The sequence below is a fragment of the Papaver somniferum genome, unplaced genomic scaffold (assembly GCF_003573695.1).
Source record: "Papaver somniferum cultivar HN1 unplaced genomic scaffold, ASM357369v1 unplaced-scaffold_19, whole genome shotgun sequence".
Lineage (NCBI taxonomy): Eukaryota > Viridiplantae > Streptophyta > Magnoliopsida > Ranunculales > Papaveraceae > Papaver > Papaver somniferum.
In genome coordinates this window covers 18,472,046-18,479,748 of record NW_020628818.1, presented here as the reverse complement: position 1 = coordinate 18,479,748, position 7,703 = coordinate 18,472,046, and the positions used below count along the sequence as shown (strand labels likewise).

At 37.2% G+C, this 7,703-nt stretch overlaps 1 long non-coding RNA gene across 6 annotated transcripts; it reads right to left on the bottom strand.

The window, feature by feature from the left end:
• Positions 1–377: 377 nt before the first annotated feature.
• On the bottom strand, positions 378–5,119 carry LOC113338930. Of its 6 annotated transcripts, none has more exons than XR_003354887.1 (8): positions 4,710–5,119; positions 4,490–4,610; positions 4,341–4,409; positions 4,192–4,262; positions 1,930–4,105; positions 1,391–1,625; positions 911–978; positions 378–650 (listed from the first exon to the last, which is right to left on the bottom strand). It is a non-coding gene; the product is annotated as an uncharacterized LOC113338930 (long non-coding RNA). The 6 variants fall into 6 exon arrangements; XR_003354888.1 differs by having other exon boundaries at positions 4,346–4,409; XR_003354884.1 differs by having other exon boundaries at positions 1,930–4,262.
• Positions 5,120–7,703: the final 2,584 nt, after the last annotated feature.

The following is a 7,703-nucleotide window of genomic DNA, read 5'->3' as shown; positions in this document are numbered from 1 at the left end:
TGAAAGTTAAACCACTGCCATGACAAGAGGTAATATCTCTAAAAACAACTGTGTTCAACAGTTGGAATCTAGAAGTGGTTTTTTCCAAAAGGACTGTGTCTCACAGAAGTTGAAATCTTTAAAAATACGACTTTTACTGACAGTCAATCGATGACACTGACATTCACAGTAGTTTATAAAGTTTTAATCGCTAGTTTTCAGAAGTAGTATATCTGGACGAAAACTTTTTTAAAATCTGATTCGTTTGAATCCCAGTCTGACTAGTTTTTCATCTGACTGGCCTGAAATTCATTAAATTTAGAAAATCTGATTCATCCAACTTATTTCTGACTCATAAAATCTGAAATTCACTAAACTGAAATTTTAATAAATGCTCATTTGATATCAAAACGTTCACCATTCAATTCAAATTCGAAATATGATTACACTAGTAACTCGATTTACATTAATCGAGCTAACAGTTAGGTCAAAAACCACAAAATAATTTACACAAGTCCTGAACTAACACCATTCTAAGTTATAATTATACTTGAGCATTCTTAAAAACTAATTTTCTTACAATCACTGGAACCCAACCTACAGAATTAAAAAAACAAAACTAAAACCAACAAAAAGATGAACTGAGCTCCCCAACTGATCGGAATATTATACTGCAGAAAAAAAACAAGTTTGGCGTTAGAGATTTAATAACAAAGTCTTAACAGCATAGTATGTCCTAAAAAAATCTTGACCACTTCATTGAAGGAACTAAAAATTCGCAACAAGCACTACACCCATTAACAACTAACGCATTATGTAAAACACAAGGTGGATTGATGAGCTTACTGCAAGCACAAAAATTCACATAAAAATACAAAGAAACACAGATATGCAGATGAAAACAAATTAACTTTGATGCGCAATTTAGTACCTTGCCGAATGCTTGCAAGCAAAATTGCATGGAGCGCTCCTTCTGCTAAGTCTACAGGAATATCTCTCCTGCAGTTAGCAACACAAATACTAATGTCAAGTAATTATCGACCATATATATTTTGCTTTAAGACCACAAGCATTACATATATCTGCAAGTTCGTAAGGTAAATAGTTGTCGGAGGAGAATAAGACCAGTTACACCTACTGATAATAAAGACAGAACATATTGAATGAATAAAACAGCAACCAACCCTTATATACTTCCATAAAAGTATAAATTGTGCATACAGAGTATAAATGACAAAGCAAACAAACTTCTACTGAAACTCTGAATTGTTCATAGGGGGAGGGGGGAACGAAGTGGAAATCTGACTTGTTATTATATAATTCAAGTAGGTGCTGCAAGCAACAATCAAAGAAGAATGCAGTTTTAATCTGCTAACATTGGTGTTCGATAATTTGTAAAGAAGATATATACCTCGACGACATTTCTGAAATCGTTGCTTATTTCCTGATAACATGGAGAGGCGACCATGTGCTCAGCTCTCCAAGTACGAGCCTATGAAAAACTGTCATGGGAGTGCCTAGAAGTTGATCTCTTAACCAGGGAATGTAATTTTGACACTTGCTCCTTGATCTTCCTTGATCTTCGGTTAACTATCTCTAACATTGGCCAGCAACACTATCCTTGTACATTCTTTATCTTGTGTGACCTGCAAGTCATAAAGGCGTTAATATTAACTATATAATCTAATTAACCAGTCAAAGTTACATGTGAGTACACCAGCAATCCCATAGTTCGACTTCCAGAGAAAACTGAATTGAAGAGGAGTATTGAATTGGAGAGGATTACTCAAGATATTTCCTACTAATACTAACTAGTAATATAACGGTAGTAGGATAGATAAGACGTACATAGAGATATACCTACAAACTAACTTCAATTACATTTCGTATATTACAGTAGATTTATCATCAGAACTCATCAAAATGTTTTTTACGTAAAGCAGATTCTACCTAATTATTAATAAAGGGATGGTCTTCATTTGTATAACCCATGAAACCAAACAGATACATAAGCCATTCCTGCACACTAGATATGCGATAGCCAAATTCCCAAACAATAAGGAAATTAGCACGACGGCATGTGAATGACTATAATGGAGGAGAAAAAAATGAAACAAATAGCACTAAGACGCTAAAGTTCATAACAACTTTGGCAGCGCATGCCAGTCTGATCCTGCGACATATCAAATTATCTTTATTTTCTCTCAAAGGAAATGTGGCAGTATTACTTACCGGACCTTCAACAGTTAGCACCAGGACCATGGATTTACATTTCCCTTTTGCTAAAATAAGATACAGCTCATAACATTTTCACAGCAACTCATTGTATATATTTCCACGACTTGATATGAAAAAAATATAGCATACATAACCCTTGGCAAGTGACATATACAGATACAAAATAAATAAAAATGAATATGGTGGTCGTGACTCACTTCATACTATCAACATGTCTTGGTCTTTTTTGACAATGTAAAGACATTCTTTATTTTAATTAAACAAATAAATGCAAGTGTTACCAAGTTCATGTAACAAGAGACAACAATACTAAATAAAGTCATTAAAGCAATGTGTTCCATTGAAACACAAAGTAAGCATCAAGCCATTATTCCTCTTTTGGAACCAGGGACAATACCAAAAAATTAGGCTCCTTTAGAAAACATCACCATATTAGTTTAATAGAGCTCATAGTGAAGAGAGCAGTGGCAATTAAAACATCGAAATGCACTAGACAGGGTCAAACAGACCAAAAGAAGAAAAATATCCTTTCCATACAAGTTCAAGTCTGCATGTTTGACTGCTGTATGCAAAACTTTCTACGTACTCTTTATCTGACCCATACTATAGGTCTATATGAGGTCCATCTATTTATTGTAGCCTAGACCCTTTTATGAAGATGGAAAGAATAAGAGTTCCAGTTCCCAATCTAAAATGACAAAGTGAAACACAAATATATGCACCGGGGCTACCTGCATGACCTCATTTAAAATGAAAATAAAAATTAGCTAGCATGTGTCTCTCGGATACAGGTAGCGAACATTTTCCTCCACTAACAGCAATAACACAGTGTACACTACACATACATAAATTCAAAAGGCAACCATATTCAATTGTTTGTACAAGCTAGCTACACATAAGATAACACTTTCTAAAATGGAAGCATCAGGTCCATAATTAATGAAAAACAAGTGCATTTAATTAGCATAGAACAATCCAAGATCAGGTCATACAAATCTTGTAACCAACCATTCTTAAAGGTGACATATACTATTGGGTTACGGCTAAAGATGAGCGCTAATTAGTAATTTTCTATTTGATTAGCACAATCAACACCTAAGTCATATCATTTTTAAGTAGAAATGATATCCCACCTTGTGTCGGTTCCAAATTGGTTGAATGGTCACAAATTATAATTAGCCAAATCTCAAACTACAACAGAATGCTCAAAGAAATGAACATGAAATTCATACTAAGAAATGTCCTCTTCTTTCAGGAATTTCGACGAACAGTAGCTATGCAGTTTTCCCTGATTGGTTTGAGCTCCTCTCACAGCTTCTCCACATGCAAATCCGAGTTTGGATACAAACCCAACAATTTTGGACATCTATAAACCATAACTATTCAACCCAATGAATCAACAACAACAACACCATTTTCTTGGCTAGTTTTAAGAGTCCTATGAATCTTCCATTCCTTCTCAACTTTGAAATCATCTCACTAAACGCTTGATAATACACATCTCACTAAACCCTTGGCCTTTAATACTGCATTGTAAAGGCAGTGATTTTTATTCAGAAACTGTAAGGAAAATCCAGCATAAAAAGCTTGATTGTTATTGTCCTTGCACATCATACATCATCAACGCCTAACTATATATATTTACTTTGAACGAACACGTAGAAAAAGAAGAAAAGAGTCTGTCATTGTTTACTTATAGGATCCTCCTCCATAATTGATAATACACATGCAAATTGTATACTTACCTAAATAGACCCGTGAACAACAATGAATTGAATGCAGAACAAACAAAAACTCAAAACAGCATAACTGAATAGACAACGGTCACCTCACATGTAGATATTCATGAATTCTAATAGTCGCCTTATTAGCCTCCTCCACATATTCTCTACCAAGAAAGAAAAAGAGAAGAACTTTCAATAAACCCACAACAGATAAACACCAAAACATCAGTTTCTCAAAGAATCAGTGTACCTATCGGGATGAGTATTCCAACAAAGTTCTGCTGAATCCACTACAGTCTACAGAGCATACCTAATACGTACCTGAATTTGAGTACTCAATCAATAATACCAGAACAATTTAAGTCCAAAAATCAATCAATTACATGAGCAATCCCTTACCGTACCCCCAATCTCATCCATGGCTCGAATAATATCGACATTAGAATCTGATACATAAGAAAAATTCTCCTGACCAAATATTCAAATTCAGATAAATTTACATGACAAAAATAATATATTGCATCTTTTATGTCCAATAGAAGGCATACCTTTCGATAGCTTCATCAACGAAGCAATGAAAACCATTCAGATTTTAAGACTTTGAATCCATAAAGACCCTTATCTTCATTCAGAGAAGCTATAGGTGAAAATAGAAAAGGAAACACCTTACTGCAAAAAACAAAAACGAGAGAAAATAAAGTGAAATTAAATCGTTAATAATACAAAAAGTATATCAAATTTACCAAACAAGAACAAGATTCGTATTACTCTGATGATTTCAGGAGAGAAAAGACTAGATCCAGGGTTACAATGTTTGATTTCTGTTAATACATGCGTCCTGATTTGAGATAGGGGTTTTAATGAAGTTATGATTTGTGACAGTGAACTTCTGGAATAGATTTAATGAAGGTTAGTCTTCAATTTCTGACTTAGATTTTGAACTTAATTATTGAGAAAAACTGGATTTCTATTCTAGGGTTCTTCGAGGCTTTGTTGAATTTGAGGATGAGAAAAAAATAATAATAGACTTTGTCAATATTGAACTGTTGATAAAACAAAAGGCTTTATGATTTAGGGATTGTGATGATGAAAAACGATGAAAGAGATATTATCTGTGGAAGAAGAAGGGGATCTTGGTCTGTGAACAAGATAAGAACTGAAGAGAGAACGGTAGATTATAGCCTGAAACCGGGTCTACAGAAACTAGTTGCTCCAACAGTAGTTCTTATACTCCATTAGGGAGTACTAGTTATTTACAAAAATACCCCTTAATATAACGACTGTGGCTGAAACAAGTTTAATTTTTATGTTACGACTGCGTTTGACAGCATGTATAATTACCACAAGCCCAAGGAAGTTGTTTTTTTAAGACCCAGGAAGTGGTTAAAAATCCATTTTCCACTAGTGTATCCTTACTTGATTGTATCCGCTAAACCCATACATAAAATAAAATATACGGTATTCGCATGTGTTATTTACCATTACGTCTATATTTGGTACTGGGAAATCATCTTTAGAGGATGCTCTATTCGGATCTCGGTAATCGACCCAAGATCGGACTTTTCCGTTCTTCTTTGCCACTGGCACGATATTAGCCAACCATACGCGGTGTTGGATCGGATTAATGAACTTAGATATTAACAGCTTTTCCATTTCTTCCTTGATAGCCAAATCGATCTTTTCTGGAAAATTGCGACTTCGTTGTTTGACTGGCTTGTAATCAGGCGAGACATTGAGGTTATGCGCGATTAGACTGCTATCCAAACCGGGAATTTCATCGTATGTAAATGAAAACACGTCCTGGTATTCACGGAGAAGCTTGATCATCCGCAATCTTTCTTTTGCTTCCAAATGTTTACTGATGCATACTCAACGAGGTTTGTCTTCCGAGCCAAGGTTTATCTCTTCTAGCCCATCAAGGGTTGGGTCATCCTTTATCTTTTCCTCAGGTAAACTGTCTATTATTTCTTCCTCTGGGATAAGAACATTTTCCTCTTCCTTTACATCTTCAATCACTGGGGTCGTCTCCGCCATTTCTTCATTTGATGATGACATAGCACAGTCGTGTTGACGACGGGAGACTTCCCCGGCTAATTTCTAAAAGCGGTAGACATGTCCGCCTTACAGACGTGAGTAACGTGTGAACTGGATATTCTTTGTTTCTGTCGTTGCTCTCTTACTTCCTTTGGAAGGTCCAATCCGCGATGGACTGACTACTGACTTAGATTTCTCCTTTACTTGATCTTCCGGCTGGAAGTCTTCCCATTTTTGGAATGGTGTTAAATGATCCGAGTTATCTCCTTGGTCTAAGACAAGTTGCGTATAGAAAACTGCATCAGCCATATAAGCTTCTTCCGGTCTGAATGGATTGCTCGTGGACGGTATCCGGAACTGCTTTCCTCCAATATTAGTTTTGACACACTGATGATATGTCGATGCTACTACCTTGTGATTCGGGATCCATCCTCGCCCGAGTAACACATGGAACGTGGTATCATCCTCCAGCACATAGAAGGGAGTGAGGGCTCGGATGGGTTCGATCTTCATCATCAAATGCAATATCCCCATCGATGTTTGAGTCTGTCCTCCTAATCCTCTCACAGTTGTTGCACACATCTTAATTGTTGTTCTCGACACGCCTAAGGATTCTAGTATATGTAGTGAAATCAGGTTGAGGGAGGCTCTGCCATCTATGAAAACTCGCTTGAGGGGTTGTTTGTTAATGAAATATGTCCGGTATAAGGGGCGAAGATGCTCTCCTGGATAACATATATCTTCATCCGTAAAGGTGATAGCCTCTTTAGGTATAGGGTTGTATCCCTTTCCGGATGCAATCGCAGTGATAGCTTTAGATGCTTCTCGGACTTGGTCTTTGCTAAAACCCAGAGAATCGAAGAACTATTGAGCCAAAACAATCTGAGAAAATTTACTGGCAATTCCATTTGTATCCGGGAAGATTGTTGCTTCAGATATTTCATAGACTTCTTCTTCCTCTGTATCCTCCCAAGGCCTCCAGGCTTCTCCCTCAGTGGGTTCGTGTGAAATCATCATAACTTGGTGTTGAGGAAGCGGATCATTTTTGATGCTTTGCTCTCCTATCTCCATCTCACCCCTGGATCGCTTTCTTTGCACAATGTACCGGAGGGAATAACATTCTATGGTCAGATGGTGAACTCTTCTATGGTAGTGGCAATACCGCTCGTGTGTCTTATCTTCCGCGGTAGGTTCTGCTGACACGGATGGCAGGGTTTCTTCCTTGTTCGTCACCCACTGTTCCAAAAGTCCTATTATCTTTTCTTTACTGCATGGTAATGACGGTGGTGGGTTATATCTTACTCCATCCGCTCTTCCTCCCCTTCTGTCGGACTGTCCTCCACGATAAGAGCCAAAAGCAGCTCCTATTTTTCGTCTTTCGATTCCTTGATCATTGAAAGCTGGTGCAGACGCGGTGTTGACAGAATGTTGTTGCCAGGTGTGACCGTCCGTACAATCTGATATCCGGTCCGCAACTTCTTCAGCCTCCACAAAGGTTTGAAATTTGAAGTTCGTCAGATTTAGACGGAAAACAGTATCCATTCCCCCTGATGCAAATTTCCACTAAGCGCTCCTCTGGGATATCCTCGTGGCATTCTGTAAAGTCTCTGAATCGAGTGATGTACTTGTCAATCTCTTCTCCTACCCGCTGGGCGCACCTTCCCAAATCTATTGTCGTGACCCTTCTGAGAGCGGAGTAAAATTTGTTCAAGAAAAGTTGCACCATGC